This window comes from Carassius auratus, chromosome 29 (genome assembly GCF_003368295.1).
Source record: "Carassius auratus strain Wakin chromosome 29, ASM336829v1, whole genome shotgun sequence".
Classification (NCBI taxonomy): Eukaryota; Metazoa; Chordata; class Actinopteri; order Cypriniformes; family Cyprinidae; genus Carassius; species Carassius auratus.
In genome coordinates this window covers 18,586,876-18,604,357 of record NC_039271.1, presented here as the reverse complement: position 1 = coordinate 18,604,357, position 17,482 = coordinate 18,586,876, and the positions used below count along the sequence as shown (strand labels likewise).

At 38.7% G+C, this 17,482-nt stretch overlaps 1 long non-coding RNA gene across 1 annotated transcript; it reads right to left on the bottom strand.

The window, feature by feature from the left end:
- Nucleotides 1–2,455: 2,455 nt before the first annotated feature.
- Nucleotides 2,456–5,585, bottom strand: LOC113048633 (uncharacterized). The gene is made up of 3 exons (XR_003276521.1): nt 5,527–5,585; nt 4,044–4,183; nt 2,456–2,614 (listed from the first exon to the last, which is right to left on the bottom strand). It is a non-coding gene; the product is annotated as an uncharacterized LOC113048633 (long non-coding RNA).
- Between the last annotated feature and the right edge of the window lie 11,897 nt (nt 5,586–17,482).

The following is a 17,482-nucleotide window of genomic DNA, read 5'->3' as shown; positions in this document are numbered from 1 at the left end:
TCGAGTCAAAAGGCGCAAGTCCAAGTGAAGTCACAAGACATTGATGTTAAAGTCCAAGTCGAGTTGCAAGTCTTTGTACATTTTGTCGAGTCGAGTCTGAAGTCATCAAATTCATGACTCGAGTCTGACTCGAGTCCAAGTCACATGATTCGAGTCCACACCTCTGGTGTTAAATATATAACCTCCATAAACAGCACACTAGTGTTCTCATTAATGCATCTCCTTGACAGAGACAGATCTAGATTCAGTGGTAGCAGAGATCAATATATCAAAGAAAATACAGAATTGATCAGATAGTGCTACGTCCTTAATAACAATGAATGAAATGTTTTGAGCCCTACTGATGATTAAATCTAGAGTGAGTCCACCTTTGTGTGTGGGTCCATGCACATGCTGAATCAAGTCAAAGGAGTTTAGAACCATTATCCTTTCTTTTATAGTTTTGTTTTCTGCATTATCTATGTGAATATTAAAATCCCCTGCAATAGCAAAACAGTCAAACTCTGAGGAAATCATTGATAACATTTCTGTGACCTCTTCAACAAAGGCTGGAGAGTATTTTGGAAGGCTGATGATGATAAACAGAATGTGTGGAGCACCTTTCAGCACAATTCCTAGATATTCAAAAGAAAAGTACTGAATGGCACTTGCTTGCATTGATAGACATCTTTAAATAGAGCAGCTACATCTCCACCTCTCCTAACAGTCCTGCTGACACTCATGAAATTAAAGTTAGGAGGGGCTGCTTCATTTAGGACTATTCCACTGCAGCTGTCTTCTAGCCATGTACGCCGGAGGGAGTTTGAGGCGGACTGCCACTGGACCATTGGTTTTGGTGACAGTAAATGGGCTAATAAATTTGGGCGCAAGCTTATTACTGACTGATTGGAGAGGAAAATTGTTAGATGAAACTTACTGAACACTCTCTTCAGGTCGGGGTACTCATGTGGCACGTTAGACAGGTCAGTGTGATCATCCTGAAACACAGAACAAGACACAGGAGAACATGCAGACAACAGACATGACGCATGACAATATTCACTCCAGGACAACATAGATTTTTTCCCCCAGTTTATGTGGGGATTATGGAGCACCAGCCAGGGATGCCCCAAGACCACAGGTGCAGCAGGAGTGTCAGTGAGAAGAGAGTCAATGTTTTCAATGTGTTGTCCAGAGATGGTAAGTTTGATGGAGACTGTGGAATGTGTGACGGAGGGTGACGGCTGACCATTTAGTGCCACCGCAGAGATGGGCTGAGAGAGTTCCACCATAGGTATCTTAACCCAGATAGCAAAATAGCTGTGGCCCAAATCTGGCACACATTTGACACTTTCATTTGGCCCACATATGGTAGGAATGATGGAACTTGGGCGGTCCGCTCCTGTTTACCAGATCTGGGCCACAAGGAAGCCATAGCAATGCCACATGTAAGCCATGAACAAACCCAATGAAGCAGAACTGGCCCAAATCTGGGCCATCGTTAGTTTTAATTCTGGCCCAGATCCGGCCCAGATCCAACACCTTGCTCTGGCCCACATACCACGTGGAATGATGGCACTTGGGCGGCCCGCTCCTGTTTGCCACAAGGAAGCCATAGCAATGCCGCATGTCAGCAGAGAACAAAACAAATAAAGTAGGATTGGCCCAAATCTGGGCCAAAGTTAGTTTGAATTCTGGCCCAGATTTGGCCCAAATCCGATACATGGCTCTGGCCCACATACTGCATGGAATGATGGCACTTGGGCGGCCCGCTCCTGTTTACCAGTTCTGGGCCACAGGGAAGCCATAGCAATGCCACATGTCAGCCGAAAACAAAACAAATAAATTAGGACTGGCCCAAATCTGGGCCACAGATATTTTGTATTCTGGCCCAGATTTGGCCCAAATGCAATACCTTGCCCTGGCCCACATACCACGTGGAATGATGGAAATTGGGCGGCCAGCTCCTGTTTGCCACATTTGGGTCTCATGGAAGACATAGCAATGCCACATGTAACAAACCACATAAACCACACATGACCCTAATGTGGGCCACACATGATTTTTTTTTTTTTTAATGCAAAACCTCTTTCCCACATTCCTCATGTGGCCCACTGCTGCATGGAACGATGGCACTTTGACAATGCACTCCTGTTTACCAGTTCTGGTCCACTAAGAATTAAATAAAGTAACTGTAACTGTGTATGTGTATGGCCTGTGTGCCATTAAAACTTTGGAAACTCAGTGACAAAATATCAATGACACTAAGTGAGTTCTGCATCAACATTATTCAACATGCAGTCAAGAGAAATTATGTAAAAATGGCCTACCCAAATATTAGGTTACAACAGATGATCCAAACACATTTCTGAAAAAATTGCATTATTTATTAATATTGCCAATGAAAAACCCATTGCATGATTACATTTCCAAAACCGAAGCAATCTAAACATGGAAAAAAAAAAACATCCAGTACATCCAGTAGCTATGTATAGGTTAGCTCATCCAAAAAACAAACTTGTCCGACGTTGTAGTAGTGAACACTGCAGAACCTTGGCAACAGGAACAATCCAAACTTATAGGATTTATTGACCTCCTTGACTGGGCCCATCAGCATCATGGCAATCTTGCAGGCCTTTAAAGGACAAAAAAACAACAACAACAACAACAACAAAAAAAAAAAAAAACTGTTGACTCAGTAAGAATTTAGAAGCCAAATTAAACAAAATTCCCTAAACAAAATAAAATTACAAGAACAAAAATACAAAACAAAAAAGATAGGCATTGTACTTATTTTGTGTTATTGCTACAGGTACACTATGTAACTTTTTACACAGTCTAGCAAGGGTGGCACAATCTGAAAATAAATGTGAACATGCATTTAAGAAAGATCTTGACTAAGGGGAATCTAGTGCTTATTTCTTTTGGTCTAACTACCCTTTGTGCCTAATAAAAAAATTAAATTAAATTCAGTTCACATTTATTTGCATGCCTAAGACAGAGTGAGAGGTTCTTTCAACTAAAAGTGAAGCTGCAAGTTTTAAAATCTTCAAAAACAGCAGTATGTGTGTCCTTTATTGGAAGCATTTCATAAATATTGAATGGTGAGTAAATGAACAGGAACTACCTGCACATTAAACAGTTTGGTAACCCTTTACAATAAGGTCTCATTAGTTAACGTTAGTTAAAGCTCTAGCGGTTAATAAACAGAACTGCTTGCGTCTTGCGGAAGAACATTGTAGCCGGAACTACTTCTCTCTGTTTATGTCTATGAAGAATCACATAGGTACTGGGTTACTCCGCCGCAGTACCCCCGAAGCAATCTAAAATAGTCCAAATATAAACACTTATTATAGGCGCACCCTAGTGATTCAGGACAAGCCAAAAACACGGTTTGGAAAATGGATTCATGGTGTACTCGCTTATTATATACCTTTTTCTACATTTTGAACACAAACAAAGTTACGGACCGCAGCTCTGATTGGTTGTTTTTTACCGGGAGCGCATGACTTTCTGCAAATGGCAATAGGAGCACTGGGAGGAGCCAGAGGAGCTTGATTTTTTCACAGATTATCTGTCTCACATTCTACTGTCAGGACATAACGACAGGTTTAACAAATATGTACAAAATATATTTTTACAAAAGTTACCTACTGCAGCTTTAATGTATTAAGAAACATGAACTAACCATGAGCAATACATTTGTTACAGTATTTAATAATCTTTGATAACATTAGATAAATTAAATACAGTCCTTCATTGTTTGTTCATATTAGTTCACAAAGCATTAATGTTAACAAATTCAACTTTTGATTTTAATAATGTATTAGAAAACACTGTAATTAACATTAACTAAGATTAATAAATGCTATTGAGCAATTGTTATTTCCTAGTTCATTTTAACTAATGTAGTAAACTAATGTTAACTAATGAAACGTTTAAAGTGTTTCCAGTGGTTTTAATACACATCTTAAAGCCAATCAAAATCATGTATTTAGACAGACCATGGTGTAGTACAAATTATTACATACATATATAGTTAAAACACAATGTTACTGACTTACAGGTTTCTTGGACACTCTTTCGTTTCTCTCTTTCTCTTCTCCCTCCATCTCGGTCACATGCAAGGTGAAGCCATTTTTTATAAAGAATTCTATCTCTTGATCGATGGCCGTTGCTGTTAGCCTGCTGTTTCTGACAGTTCCTAAAAGAAGAGAACATTGTAAAAGCATGGATGGATTATACAACTTTTAAAATCTTAGGACCCAATTAGGAACAACTTTAATGCCTGCTACGAAGATCAGACTGTATGATGCCACCCAGGCCTGTCAACATGTGCAGCATTATTTTTATGGTCCATCCACAACTACCCCCTGGAACTGTTAAGTCTTTCCTTAGAATTCCACAAAAGTTAATTCTTACAAACAAAAGTTCATTTACAAACAGTAAATGACTAAGATAGCTTTAGAGAATGCAAAAATAACACATCACATCCCTTAAAACTACTGGACCAGTGTAAAGCAAGAACTCAAAATGGGGAATGTTGTACATGGTGGTCTTCATCCTCTGCATTTGAAAAATATACATCTGTTCTCTACCATTAAGTTCAGGAAATGTCATGCGATTATTAATGTAAATGCCTGACTGTACACATTTATCACAACCACTGTATCCATTGTGTGACTTAATTCCCTTAATAAAAGCCCTCGCAGGAGCATCCCAAATCACTGAGCACACAGTCAAGAAGAAGGTCTTTCCATTAACAACAAAACCAGTGCTCAAGGATTTCAACTCAGAGAGCAGATGCTTTAGATATTCTGACAATGACTGAGGCTTTGAGTTTCCACTGTAAAGGGCAATCAACACAGGTTTTCTAGTGTAAGCCTGGAGTATTCCTAAAATTGGCCAGAACTGTAAACCTGAACTTTAGAAATTGGAAGACCATTCGTGTTCAATTTTAATTTGAATCTTTGATGACTCTGGACAACTGATGTAAGCTTCTGAAAGATTAGGCTGAACATTTTCTGTATTCCAAAATAGTGGAATGATCCACTCCCCAAAGGAAACAATACTATGTCTTATCTGTGTTTGGAGTAATGTTCTTTTATTTTTTGGTAGAGATGGGTGATGGGCTTTCAGTATTGACAAAAGGGCAGACAAATGAAATCAATGAAATGCCAAAATGTGTTGCCCAGTCTCGCAAACATCCAGATAAATCTTTAGGAACATCCCAACTTTTATCAACATGGCTATCCACATCACTTGTTGATTCACTTCCCCCATCACAAATTGCTGGCAAAACGAAGCTACTGTCCTCGTCATTCAAAGATTCAAACAACTGGGTGACTTTTTTAACAGCCCTTTTCCTTAAATTGCTGTGAGTGATATTCAACTTTTCTCTCTCCATTACACGGTAATTACACTAATATTTACTCTTTGAAAATTAGTCATGCAGTACAATGTCAATAACCAGGTGTGCTATGGAGAAAAAAAATACATTAATACTTTAAATATTGAACTACAGCATGAAATGTATCAACAGCTTACCTTAACGGTGACTGTTAACTTGACACTCTGTATTTTTGCCCACCAGAAATTTTCTGTAACTAATCACATTGTCCGTTATTAAGGTCTAAAACATCATGATTCAAAACAGTACATGACAAAAACATAATGCATGCAAATAAATGTTATAAAACATGAGTTAAATACTTTCACTGTGCAGAACTTACTACGGGTTGGGAGACTGATCTCAGCGGTTTGCAGCGTTGAGGATTACACACGTTTGTGCTGAGCATATAACCACAATGTCCAATCAGAGTCATTTTGATTAGTCACAGCTGAATTGTTCAGTGAGCGCACTCTGAATTCTGAATCTTCATTTGCTAAAGTAGTGCATTCAGCTTCAGTGATTATTTAGGCATAAAACAGTTTTTGTGAAAGTGCATACATCACTTTAGACTGAATTCATGAACCGCTTCAGTGTTCTTTGCTCACTTTCTTTATACTTTATTCCCAGTTTGAATAACCTTTGTTTTTAATGAGTTTTTTTTTTTAAATAGGCTTTGTGTAAATACATGAGCAGCATTAATCTAGCCAGATTTGCACGTTCCACTATAATACTTTATCTTCAAATAGAAAGTATGCAAATTTGCTAAATTATGCCATCACCTCACCATCACATAACATGTGGACTCCCGACTGAATATGTAATCGCTAAAAAGACACATTTATCAGTTATCTTACCTTGACTTTTTGGGGGTTCCGACGTCCTCCCGCCAACTAACGTTTTGTTTTTGGGCGCCTTTTTCCACGTTTGAATTTAAACAGGAACAGGAAAATCGATCCAGTTTGAATGTTATATATATAGGGAACTTCTTAGAGATATATATACGGTAATAATATTTTTTGGGTGATTGCAGAATTTTTTTTTATGGGGGGTCTAATATGTCCAGGAGCTTTTACGGAAAGACTCAGACCAGCGCATATCTATCTTTTATAAATACTGTAAAACTAAAGACTTGTCGGAGATATGAAGGATGCACTACTAGGTATTCAAGTTTAAATAATTTTAATTCATTTTTATGCCCTTTTGGAAGATGGTTGAGGCCTGGAACCTCCATCTAGAGGTGCGTTCCATTCGACAGGGTCCCTACGCAGTGTTCACTGCTCCCTACTCCCTGAGCACGGTATATCAGTTGAAGTGGACTTCACTGACAATAAACGCTCATGACAGTTGGGGGATTATCATTCTCCACTTCCTGTGAAATGATGTATCGATGTTCCATTATTCACTGTGCCGTGCGCAGTGCCCTTCGAACTGAACATGTTTGCTCCCTTCAGATTGGAATCACACTCAAGTTGGTGGAATACCCTGTGAAGTCCACTTCGCAGTACACTTACGGTCGAATGGAATTTACCTCAGAAGTTAAATGACACTGCTAGCAACATTTTATCTGATCTAATCTTGTTTATCCCGAAACAACATTCAAATAAACCAATTTGATTTGAAGTTTGCAGTTTATGTCAAGTTTAGGCTTATAACCAGGGTAAGGTGCTTCAACATCAGTGTTGTTCACCTGAATAGGGTTGTGGGTTTAGAGGGGAAAGGGTTAGAACTATTTTTTTGAACAGGAATGCACCTCCAAGATCAACAAAATATGTTGACACAGGAATATGTCCTACTTTGCAAAATCATTGTGACCCAAGTTTTGCACAAATAGCAACTCAAAACTCATATCTCATACAAATATTTAAAGGCACATCCCAAAACTATAAAAACTTATTAGAACCTAGACACTTGAACTTTTCTAGAATCTATCTACACAACATATGCCAGCTGATTACAAGACCTGTCAATGCAATATATCACATTCCTCACACTCACAGTGTCTGCTGCATCCTACCATATTTATGCTCACACCCACATGAGCCATGTGCATAATGTGCCCTATATTTGCCAAAACTGGCCCAGAAATGTTTTACGATAACTGGGCCACATTTTCTGCAATACATGTGGGCCACTTTTGGCTCACACCCAGATGAGCCAATGGTCTATATCCCATATATTTGCCAAAAGTGGCCCAGATACATTTTACGACCATTGGGCTACATTTGCAACATTATATGTGGGCCACTTTTGGCTCACACCCTGATGAACCAATGGTTGATATGCCATATATTTGCCAAAACTGGCCCAGATACATTTTATGATAACTGGGCCAAATTTGCAGAATTACATGTTGGCCACTTTTGGCTCACACCCAGGTGAGCCAATGGTTGATATGCCATATATTTGCCAAAACTGGCCCACATATGTTTTAGGATGAATGGGCCATATTTGCAGCATTATATTTGGGCCACTTTTGGCTCACATTCAGATGAGGCAATGTTGATATGCCATATATTTGCCAAAACTGGCCCACATAAGTTTTAAGATGAATGGGCCACATTTGCAGTATTACATGTGGGCCACTTTTGGCTCACAACCAGATAAGCCAGTACTCACTGTATCATATTTTTGCCAAAACTGGCCCACATACATTTTAAGATAACAGGACCATTATTGCTTTAACATGTGTAGGCCATATTTGGTTTACACCCAGATTAGCCTTTGTCGGTTGTGCCACATTTTTGCCAAAGGTGGCCCACTATTGTTTTATGATATTTGGCCCATATTTATTATTTACCACATGGGCCACTTTAGGATCACATTCACATTCAAAAGCCTAAGAAGGCCCAGATGTGATTTTAGATATCTGGGCCATATTTGCTTGTTTACATATGGGCCACTTCAGATTTACATCCATTTCGTCTAGGCCATAAAAAGGCCTGCAGTGCCGCATCATTGCCTGAAGTGGCCCACATCCGTTTGCTATCTGGGAAGTCTTTTAACAACATTAATGTCTAGAAAATTACCCTCCGCCTCACAGTCAAAAATTAGAGAATGGAGTGTCATCCTTACTGGTAGCGACATGACACAAAGAGAGGATTTAAGAGTTGCCCCACCCGTCAGTAACCTCTTACCTACTGGCTGGCACCGGCTTTTACTGGACATTACCAGTGACTGATGACAGGCTGCTCTGATGAGTGATGTCAGGGATTCTCTGTAGTGTCTTCTGTTGGACACGCCTCCTTTCTCTGGCATCCACCTAAATAGCCAGCTCAATGAGCTTATCCACCCCCGCGGGTAAATTCGAGGAATAAATTTTGTCCTTGATGGTGTCCGAAAGTCTGTGAAGAAACAGGTTCAACTGCGCCTCAGAATTCCAGCCGCACTCCGCTGTTAAAGTTCGACATTCGATAGAATAATTGCCTACGGTGCGATCCCCTTGTCGTAGCTCTGCGAGAAGTCTAGCTGCCTCTCTGCCATAAGCAGCGTGATCAAATACCTTCTTCAGCTCCTGCGAAAACGCTTGGAAGGAGGCACAGCAAGGAAGTCTCTGTTCCCACACGGTGGTTCCCCAGCTTGCCGCTCGTCCAGTGAGCAGAGTTATAATGAACGCTACCTTAGATTCCTCGGTGTGAAACGATGATGGTTGAAGAGAAATATAGAAGGAGCATTTAACTAAAAATGAGCGACATAACTGGTGTTTCAACCAGGAAGACTATTTAAGATGCACAGCCTCCCACTCACATTGCAAAATCTTGTTCACCTGTTAGTGGACACCTCTGAGCATTCCCATGTTTTTGTCTTGCCTTGCCATGCCATGCCTGTTTTGGATCTTGGACTGTTTCTTTGTTTTTGATTGTTTGCTGCCTGCAAAAAAGAATGGCAGGACCTTTGCCTGTTTTGGATTACTCTTTTGCCTTGCCCTGGATATTGTTTGCTTTTGTTTGACCCATGCTATTAATACAGATTGCAACTGGATCTCTTCCAAGATACTTGAAAAGGTAGTATCCTCACAATTATATTCCTTCTTAGAGAAAAATGGTATATGTGAGGATTTCCAATCAGGATTTAGAATGTATCGTAGTACTGAGACTGCTCTCCTTAGAGTTACAAATGACCTGCTCTTATCATCTGATCGTGGTTGTATGTCTCTATCTCTTTTGCATAGACTAGAACACTTTGTTGGCATTAATGGAAGTGCATTAGCATGGTTTAAATCGTACTTATATGACTGCCATCGATTCAGCCAAGTATGGTGACCCATACTCAGAATTTGTGCTCTGCATTTAACCCATCCGAAATGCACACACACAGAGCAGTGAACACACACACACACTGTGAGCACACACCCGGAGCAGTGGGCAGCCATTTATGCTGCGGCGCCCGGGGAGCAGTAGAGAGAGCTGTTCATGCACTACCCCCACCCACAATTCCGTCCGGCCTGAGACTCGAACTCACAACCCTTCGATTGGGAGTCCAACACTCTAACCATTAGGCCACGTCATATCGATCACAAGTGCAGTATGGAGTACCTCATGGCTCAGTACTAGGGCCATCACTCTTCATGCTTTACATGTTACCCTTGGGAGATATCATCAGGAAACACAGTGTTAGCTTTCACTGTTATGCTGATGACACTCAGCTCTATATTTCTTTGTTGCCCAGCAAAACATACCAATTTGAAAACAGAATGCATAGTCGGTATATAAAACTGGATGACGAGTAATTGTATGACTGCTAAATTCTGAAGAAACAGAGGTGTTCGTTATAGGACCTAAAAACTCTGCATGTAATAACCTAGAACGCTGTCTAAGACTCTGTCAATTCTTCGTCATAAGTTAGAAACCTAGGCGTGCTTTTTGATAGCAATCTTTCCTTAGAAAGCCACGTTTCTAGCATTTGCAACTGCATGTTTCCATCTCAAAAATATATCTAAATTACGCCTACACACTCAATGTCAAATGCTGAAATGTTAATCCATGCATTTATGACCTCAAGGTTGGATTATTGTAATGCTTTATTGGGTGGTTGTTCTGCAAGCTTGGTAAACAAACTACAGTTAGTCCAAAATGCATCAGCTAGAGTTCTTACTAGAACCAGGAAGTATTGCCATATTATCCCTGTTCTGTCATCACTGCACTGGCTCCCTATTAAACATTGTATAGATTTTAAAATCTTGCTTGTTACTTATAAAGCCCTTAATGTTTTAGGACCTAAGTATTTTGTGAATTCTTGTTATATTATAATCCTCCATGTCCACTGCGTTCTCAAAACTTTGGCAATTTGATAATACCTAGAATATCAAAATCAACTGCGGGTGGCAGATCCTTTTCCTATTTAGCACCTACACTCTGGAATAACCTTCCTAACATTGTTCGGGAGGCAGACACACTTTTGCAGTTTAAATCTAGAATAAAGCCCCATCTCTACATAACAAACTAATATGCTTCTTATATCCAAATCTGTTAAAGGATTTTTAGGCTGCATTAATTAGGTAAACTGAAACCGATAACACTTCCCATAACACCTGATTTGTCTGCTACATCATTAGAAGAATGGCATCTACACTAATATTAGTCTGTTTCTCTCTTATTCTGAGGTCACCGTATCCACCAGATCCAGTCAGTATCCAAGTCAGAGGGTCACTGCAGTCACCCAGATCCAGTACGTATCCAGACCAGATGGTGGATCAGCACCTACAAAAGGACCTCTACAGCCCTGAAAGACAGCGGAGACCAGGACAACTAGAGCCCCAGATTCAGATCCTCTGTAAAGACCTTGTCTCAGACGACCACCGGGACAAAACCAGGAAACATAGGAAACAGATGATTCTTTTGCAAAATCTGCCTTTGCTGCAGCCTGGAATTGAACTGCTGGTTTCGTCTGGTCAGAAGAGAACTGGCCCCCTGACTGAGGGTTTTTTCTCCATTCTGTCACTGATGGAGTTTTGGTTCCTTGCCACTGTTGCCTCTGGCTTGCTTAGTTGTGGTCACTTCATTCACACTGATATCGTTGACTTGATTGAAAATGATTGCACAGATACTATTTAAACTGACGAGATGATGACATCACTTAATTCAATGATGAACTGCCTTTAACTGTCATTTTGCATTGTTGACACAGTTTTCCTAATTAATGTTGTTCAATTTCTTTGGCACGATCTCTTTTGTTTAAAGCGCTACGTAAATAAAGGTGACTTGACTTGACTTGACTCTTTTGTCATGTCTAGTCTGTTTCAATATGTTACAGAGTTTTTAAACTTAATCAAAATTTTCTATTGCCAGACCCCACTTTCTCAAACTCTTGTGTCATTTAAATCTACAAGATTATGAGTGCAATATTGTGGCAATGAGGTGCACTTTAAAAATAAAAGTTTCAAAAAAAGGTTATTTGCTGCAAGGAAAATTTAGCGCATTTATTTTTAAAAGAATCAAATCTAAAGATTCGAATTGCTTTAATTGAACTGAGTCCAAATTGATTTAGTTTATACTTCATCAACGGTTCGTCCACCAAACTTAAAATTCAGTATATCCTCAAAATTCTGTTTAGATTACTTCATGTACAAGATAATACAAACCGAATGATAATTTATACGCTACAGTCTAGGTAGCACAGGATCTGGGCAAGTTTAATCTTAAAATACACCACACAAGACAATACTTCTTTATAAATGAAACAATAATTTATTGAGCTATTGTATAGATTATATGTATCTAAAGCTAATGAACACACATACACAAACATACATACACATACACACACAGTTGCAACGGATTTATGAGGTGAGTTAATGAGAAAATCTCTACTAAATTCACAGGCGTATCAAGAATCAATAAAAACAGAGCCCTAGTTTATCTTTACAACTTAATAAAGACCTTGCACCATTTCAGCAATGGATAGAGGTTTTGTTTGCCTTTACTTGTGGTTTTGCTGCTGGCCGCGGTGTCGTTTCGTCTCCTTGGCTCGCGTTGAGCTGAAAGGCGTCTGGGGATACCCTTTTTTCCTTGATTGGTTAGTTGACTGGCAGGCGATTTTGAGAGATTCGACAGCTCTTGCCTTGACGGTGGACAAAGTTTCTTCTAAATCCTCTCGTTTGCGCGGTGTGAGCTTTGGAGATTCTTTCACGGAAAGTTGAAGTTCTTTATGACTTGCAAGCATGCTGATGGCTAGAAGCCGGTGATTGGAAAGGTAAGCAAGCAAAAAGTAATTCGGGCATGGTGGTTTTAAAAGGTTAGTTTGCCCAATTTGAAAAATTATGTCATTAATAACTCACCCTCATGTTGTTCCAAACCCGTAAGACACAGTTTAAGATATTTTAGATTTAGTCCGAGAGCTCTCAGTCCCTCCATTGAAACTGTTTGTACAGTATATTGTCCATGTCCAGAAAGGTAAGAAAAACATCATCAAAGTAGTCCATGTGAAATCAGAGGGTCAGTTAGAATTTTTTGAAGCATTGAAAATACATTTTGGTCCAAAAATAGCAAAAACTACGACTTTCGGCATTGTCTTCTCTTCCGTGTCTGTTGTAAGACAGTTCAAAACAAAGCAGTTTGTCATATCCGGTTCGCAAACTAATCATTCGATGTAACCTGATCTTTTTGAACCAGTTCACCAAATCGAACTGAATTGTTTTAAACGGTTCGCGTCTCCAATACGCATTAATCCACAAATGACTTAAGCTGTTAACTTTTTTAATGTGGCTGACACTTCCTCTGAGTTCAAACAAACCAATATCCCGAAGTAATTCATGTACTCAAACAGTACACTGACTGAACTGCTGTGAAAAGAGAACTGAAGGTGAACTCCGAGCCGAGCCAGATAATGACTTGTTCACGAGTCAAGAACCGTTTCTGTCAGACGTGTCTGATTCGAGAACCGAGGAGCTGATGATACTTCTCATGTGTGATTCAGCGTGAAGCAAACCGACACACAGAGCTTCTGAACCGAACTGATTCTTTTAGGAAATTGATTCTGAACTGATTATGTGCTAATGTTATGAGCCCAGGTAAATCGAAGGCTTTCAATCATCGCCAATGACGCCATTACGTCGAGCACAAAAGAACTAGGGATGCACCGAATCCAGATTTTTGGGGTTCGGTCGAAAACCGAATCCACTGTTTAAGATTCGGCCGAATCCGAAACCGAATACCAAATCCTACTCGCATCCTTATTCCATTAACACAGTAAAACACATTAATGAAGTAATTATTAATAATTCATTTTATTTTATTTTAACTGTAAGAAAGAAAAAATAAAAAAAGAATAGGCAACATTATGCCAGGATAACAAGTGAGAAAAACATTTTTGACAATTACCAAGCTTATGCTTACCCAAGTAAACAACCAAAATCTTTCAATAAAAGTGCAGCAATGCAAAGAAAAGTGTTTTTCTTTTCTTTTTAAAATGTTTGGTGACTTAACTGAAATGAATATAATTGAACATTATCTCATTAAACATGGATAGTAGGCTGTTTAGTTTTCATTTATAACAGTAGGATAGGCTACGATAGAACAGTAGCCAAATATTACAAAAAATATTACAATATGACAGCCGGTTGCGAATGTGGGAACGAATCTCCCCAGCAGTACTGAAACGTCTTTCACTGGGCACAGAGGTAGATTTCTGCCATTTTTGCCAGCAGTGGAAATCGCTGCTAGTTTGTCTTCCACAACTGAAGAGGATCCTCTCAAAGAGGAATCAAAGGGTCACCAAAAAAAAAAAAAAAACGCTTACCTCCGCGTCAGCACCCGATGTGACTGGCTAGCTCTGCGTTATAAATCATCCCAGGCACTCAAGATTCCTGAACAGTTTAGTTTAGAGCGAACTGTCGGGCCTTGTTCCTCTTCATATAAACACCTTCACGCAATCAATGGCCATGTGATGTCGACCAGCGTAACGCAAGCCTAGGGTTTCGGTTCAGTGGAAAAAAAAACAAACCGAACCAAGTCAAAAAAGCCCAGTATTCGGACGAATCCGAATCCTGGATTTGGTGCATCCCTAAAAAGAACCAGTGAACCGTTTTCTTCAACCGGTTTATTTAATTGAACTGTCAGAAAGAACTACTGGTGATCCGAAAACCGATTATTGACTCGTGAACGAGTCATTATCTGGCTCGGCTCGGTGTTCATCTCTCTCTTCACAGCAGTTCAGTCAGTGTACTATTTGAGTACATGAATTAGTCCGTGATGTTGGTTTGTTTGAACTCAGAGAGAGTGTCAGTCACATTAAACAAGTTAACAGCTTAAGTCATTTGCAGATTAATGCGTATTGGAGACGCGAACTGTTTAAAATGATTCAGTTTGATTTGGTGAACTGGTTCAAAAAGATCCGGTTACATTGAATGATGTTCGCGAACCGGATATGACAAACTGCTTTGTTTTGAACTGTCTTACAACAGACACGGAAGAGAAAAAAATTCTAACTGACCCTCTTATGTCACATGGACTACTCTGATGATGTTTTTCTTACCTTTCTGGACATGGATAGTATACTTGTACACACAATTTCAATGGAGGGACTGAGAGCTCTCGGACTAAATCTAAAATATCTTAAACTGTGTTCCAAAGATAAATGGAGGTCTTACTGGTTTGGAACAACATGAGGGTGAGTTATTAATGACATAATTTTCATTTTTGGGTGAACTATCCCTTTAAGGGGAAGATTTTGGTCTGTCCCACGACATGATTCTCCAATCAACTAGGTGCAAGGCAGAGCATGCATATCTTAACATAATGCTTCACTTTAATACACGGGGACATAACTTTGTAGGTTTGTTTAATAACTTATCTAACGTGTCGTGCAACACACATCATTCAAAATACCATTTTCATTCAGTTCATATTCTTGCAAATATCTCTGCCATTCGTTCAATACTAAACTTCCCATATCTTACACACATTTAATAGCACTAATGACTAAACCAAGCAGGAAGCAAAGTCATTGGATGATCCTGTATTGGTTCTTTGTGTTGAGGTCCACTAATTATTAACAATTCCTGTGGCGTTTCCATACGTTGGGATCATGTGATGTTGTGATACATAGGGTCCTTGTATCTTGTAAAAAGAGTTAAATAAATCAGCTCCTTTTTAGGGACTCAGTATGTCAATGTCCCATTAGTTTCCTCATGAGCGGGGGCATTTTGCAACAGACTTTTTCTCTGTTGTATGATCACATTATCACTTCACTTAATGTCGCGATGTCCTTTAGCCATTTATTTCCTTGATAAAAAGGAGTCCAGACAATCTTGAGCATTGTTTTCCTCAGCTAATCATTAACTGTGTTCAGATCGCAGATGGGAGGAAGTAGGCTCTTATAATTACTTTGGCAGAAGCAACCGATTTTGCAGTTAGTGGCGTGACTGTTCACCGAGGTCCTACATTGCATAGAAGAACCATTTTGGTTTCCACTGTAACTAATTATATCCATTAATTGTATTCATTAAAACTTAATTCATAATTCTACATCCCTAATCCTATCCAAGACCTAATCTTAACAACTAATTTACTAACTACTGACAAGCAGTATATTAGGAGTTTATTGAGGCAAAATTGTTAGTTAATGGTTTGTTAATACAGAGAATTGGACCTTAAAATAAATAGTGGCCATAATTTCTTTATGTCTTAAAATGGCTTGAATACAACTTCACATTACAGGAAATATTACATTAATATGCAAGTTAGTCACCGTCTCCACTCATTCATACCACTATGGACTACTTGGTCCACTTGCTTGACTGAAGTAGTAAATTTTATACAATACCAAGTAGCAATATTGGACTAGTTTAGCCACATATGTTTGAACCAGAAACTGATTCCAAACAGACTCTTCTGTGAAAGATTTAAGGATAAAATGCTCAAAAATGATGTTGAGCGATGAATTTGCACAAGGTTTGTCTTTAAGCATATTAAACACACCAGACAGACATGTAAACAATCTTAACATAAATGTTATTTTCACTACAGGTGGTATTTAAAATAATAATAATTTTTATTTCAGTTATTTATTTACTTTAGTGTGAGGAACATTTCAATATTGTGAACACTTTTGTGTAATGGCAAGGTTTTATGGATGTAAAACGGTTCTTAATGTCAGCCAAATTTTATGTAAAATGTATTTATTTCAGAGAAAGAACCAACCAGACGTTCATGAAATTGCCTTTGTACCATCTGAAATAACATGTTTGATTCTGCTTCACTTTGATGTTACTTTCCTCAGCAAAATCTTCTCATCATATTACGACTTTAGGCTTATATAAAACTTTAATCTCATAGTTTCGACTGCATTTGCAAAATATTACTACTTTAACCTAATAGCATTGACTTTATTCTCATAAAATGCAGATTATAAGATTATTTTCAAAACAAATCAGTTTTATGTGAAAAACTCATTTTATATGGTACAAAAGCACCATCATAGTGATGTACAATCCCCTTTGAAATAAATGGATTTGCAGTGTTAACTCTACTGTATAGGTGCCCTAAGATGTCAGGACACTGTATAACACTTGCTAATATTCTGATATGCCAGAACCTCTTCCATTCCCACACAACTATTTGGAGTCAAAATATTATACATAGAAGTTTTCATCCTGCAAAGGCACACAAAGAGCAGTTGTTTGACATGCCCTCACTCCCTTTAAATTCATATCATTCCTCTGATTTAATTTCAATATTTAATTGCCGTTCTCGTCCATTATTCATGCGGAGGCGGACATACTGTTGAGGAAAGGGCACAGATGCTCGGCCCTGGAGGAATGGATTTCTGTGAAAGAGAGGGTGCTTTGGAACATCTACAGTAGATACAGCAAATGTCCAAGAGGATTGCGAATATTTTGATACATGAAGCCTAAAGCCAGATGGTTGTTTTACTTGAGATGTGCAGTGACTGTGGGATGTTCTCATCAGTGTATCGTGTTAAAAGTAATGTAGGGTATATAATCTGAATATTTTTAATATATTTTAAAGAGTACAGTATAATTTACACCATAATAAAAAGAAACATGATTCTTTCTGTATATATTGTATCAATGGAACTATTTATTTAATTAAGACTCCATATACTATTCCAAACTCTCTTTAAAAGTGTAAAGCCTATATATTAAATAACTCTAAA